Source organism: Anarrhichthys ocellatus, unplaced genomic scaffold, assembly GCF_004355925.1.
Source record: "Anarrhichthys ocellatus isolate YVR2014 unplaced genomic scaffold, GSC_Weel_1.0 scaffold5584, whole genome shotgun sequence".
Classification (NCBI taxonomy): domain Eukaryota; kingdom Metazoa; phylum Chordata; class Actinopteri; order Perciformes; family Anarhichadidae; genus Anarrhichthys; species Anarrhichthys ocellatus.
The window spans coordinates 1-3,401 of NW_022285558.1; the positions used below are offsets into that span (position 1 = coordinate 1).

At 38.0% G+C, this 3,401-nt stretch overlaps 1 long non-coding RNA gene across 1 annotated transcript; it reads right to left on the reverse strand.

Moving 5' to 3' along the window:
- Positions 1–551: 551 nt before the first annotated feature.
- LOC116379936 (uncharacterized) lies at positions 552–1,192 on the reverse strand. The gene is made up of 3 exons (XR_004212491.1): positions 1,071–1,192; positions 800–915; positions 552–688 (listed from the first exon to the last, which is right to left on the reverse strand). It is a non-coding gene; the product is annotated as an uncharacterized LOC116379936 (long non-coding RNA).
- Positions 1,193–3,401: the final 2,209 nt, after the last annotated feature.

Sequence of the window (3,401 nt, forward strand, 5' to 3'; positions counted from 1 at the left end):
TTGAGATATTTGTCAGGTTGAAGCCTCACATGTGCAGTCAAATAAACCACTTCAGAGATCAAGAAAGTCACGCAAGTCTTTTGTGTTTTTTATACTTTTAACTCAAAATTTCTCAGATTTCAGGGTAAAAAGCATTAAACATCACTTTAATATCACATAAAATCACACATTTCAGATCAGGTTTTATCTTTTTCTTTAATAACATGTATAATTTGACACTTCGGCATCAAAACATGGGGAATCACATGAAGTCACAATTCATATTGAACATAAAGGCCATCGGAGTCTTCCCCAACATCACTGTATTAAAAACTCCACTAACTTCGCATATAAAAGATTCTTATAATCCACAAAACCATAGAACGTGTGCACCAAGGCAAGTTCACTCACATGCACTCAGCATAAATGCAAATGTTGACAATAAAGCACGGATGGAAATGATGTGTAAAAAGTCATTTAAACAAAATAAAAACAGATTTAATCTCTTCTTCTAAAATACCACTTCAACACAAGCAAAGAGGTCATTAAAATATTTCATTTACTTCATTTTTTTAGTTTCAAGAGGATACATTCATCTATTCCTACACACTTCACCGATACAGTATTAAGATGATCGCTCAATTCTTCAACAAGTCAACTCTTGTGTTGAATCGGTAGGGGCACCCATGCTAACGCTACAATTAGCATCCTGTAATGAGAAGGAGAAGAAAAGGTCTCAGCTGATGACTGCTCGAAGTCAAATTCTATATTCGAAAGGACTCCAAGTCTTTTGAGATTAGGAAGCAAACTGTGTACTCACTGATTTTCTCAACCGCCGACTGACTGCTCGCGGCGTTGGAAGACGAGTCCACTGTTGTCCCTTTGCCAGCTGAGTTTGAAATCAGTCACCGACTGTTGTCTCAGAGCAGCGTCCAACTGAGGGGACACACAGTGTTAGACAAATCAAAACCCTTTATCACTGTTTCACTCCACAAATCCCCAGAAATAGCTTTACCTGCCCATCTGTGTCACATCAATGCGTCTGTAAACCTATTAAATATGAATAAATCATCAAAACATATTTTATTTACTTTTTTCAGGAGAGCATCAGTGACTGTGGAGTCAGTGAGGTCGACATCAGAGCGCACCGTCATCCTTATCACCATCTTCTTCACTTTGAGACCTGCAGCGTCCCCAACAAAAATGATACTGTCATGTGATCATTGGCTACATCCAGGCACTTATCTATGAACGTCGTTGGAACCTTTTGGTGCCTGAAATGCAGACACTACCCAGTACTTTCACCTCATCGGCGTGTTTTTTGAGAGAAAAGGATACAAAATCAGTATGTGCTGGTGAAATATGTGGTCAAATGTATGTAATTAGTTTTTGTTCAGAATCGTATATATATATACAAAAGTGCATAAGTGGTCTTATAGTACGAGACAGATATGAACACTTTTTCTTACCCGTCTGGTGTGTGACCTCCACCAGGATAGAAACTGTCCCTGTGGATTAATGTAAAAGTAAAATCCAATGTAAGAATAAAAAACACACAAACGTTTGGATGTTTTTGAACGAATAATCAAAATGTACTTTTTCTCAAAGTTGATGAAAGAAGAGTACAAACGAAAGAAAAGCATTTTCTTCCAACCTCCCTCCACGATCTGCCGTAATGAGAACAGAATAAATAACAGATACTAGCGTAGATAAAGATGAAGGTACTTCTGTGAATGTGGTCTTACCTCCTCTCTCTCTGTCTTCACTCATGTACTCGTGCATTTCCTTCCCTGTCGCCGAGTTTGGATACTAAACGGTCCATGACCACAAGTGGTTGTTTTTTTTTGCACTCAGTGAGACACTTTGTAGAGTTTCCAGCGAGGGGATGTTTTCATGCCTGACAATGGCTGTGAGGGCTCTTCTGTCTTTGTGAGGTCCGATGTGAGGTTTACACCCTGATTGTGAGGACGTTTTTGGAAAATTAAGACATTTTGGCGAGTCTCTACTTCTTTTAAGGACTTGGTTTTAGGGCTGAGGGTAGAGTTACACTCAGGTTAAGGTTTGGGGTACAACATGAGGAAGAGATGGTTGGTGGCTGGGAAATGCATTAAGTCAAGTATGTCAGTCCTCCCAAGTATAGAAATACAAACGTGTGTGTGTGTGTTTGTGAGAGAGGTTCCTCCACACACATTTTGGTTTGCAGCAGACCACTGCAGTGTGTACATGATGTCTGGACAGCACATTTGTTTGTCAGAGCAACAACTTTGCTTTGAAAAGACCAGGTGAGCAGTTTGTCCACATAACACACACACACAACACTCCAAAATAAACTCACAATATAAAAGATGAGGGACTTTGAAGAATCACATCAGCATACATCACTGCCTGTTTAACAGCATTAAACTGAAGCTGATGAGTGATTTAACACCATCTGTTTGGGCCAAATGATGAAAAACTGCTTTAAAGAAACGTGATAAACAAGTTTTACAACCAGAGAGAATCTACATCCGTTTCTGCAGAACGTCACAATCCTTTAATGATTAAATTTAAGGGATACTTTTATCAGAAATGCTTTAATCGTTTCCATTTTTCTAATAATCTTTAACCCCTTTTTTAAATTGATTAGTTAAATTAGACTAAATTGAGATTAAGACGTCGTTTCTCTTTAAAATGCCAGAAAATATTCAATAATTCCCCAATATATCTGCATTACAATTACATCTTCAAATGTCTTATTTCTGTCCGACCAACAGTCCAAAACCTTTCAAAAGTCCAGTGACATAAAACAGAGGCAGTCATCGCTATAACACATTGTGGTACTTTGCAAATGGCGAACTCTAAAACGCTTCCTTAATTAATTATAAACGACGGAAGAACGTTTCCGAACGAGCAGAGAAGAAAACAGATCATCCAAAACAAACTACAGTTCCTTTGAATTTTATTACAAAAACAAAAAACAAGATTTTCAGAATTAACAGTACAACAACAAATCTACTCGGAATTAACAAAAAAAAAAAAAAAAAGAAAAAAAAAAAAAGGATCAGAGAGGACGAGTGTGAGGGAGACGGTGTATGTGTGTGTGTGTGTGTGTGCGCATAAGTTTATAAACCCCATTTAAAAAAGAAGAAATCAGAAACTGTATCTGCCCCCCCCCTCAAAAAGAGAAAATGTTCAATCTTATTACTACAATTTAACAAACAGAGGAAAACATGGCGGGGGAGTGAAACAAAGACAAGAAGGTGGAGAGTCTCATGTTTTATACAAAAACACTTGGCAGAGGATGTGTCAAGCCTTTTCTTTTATTATTCATTAGTTAAGAAAGTCGTCTGTCTCAACAGAAAGTAAACAACGCTCGCAATAAAAACCCATTTAAACATGCGCGCACACACACACACACACACACACACACACACACACACACA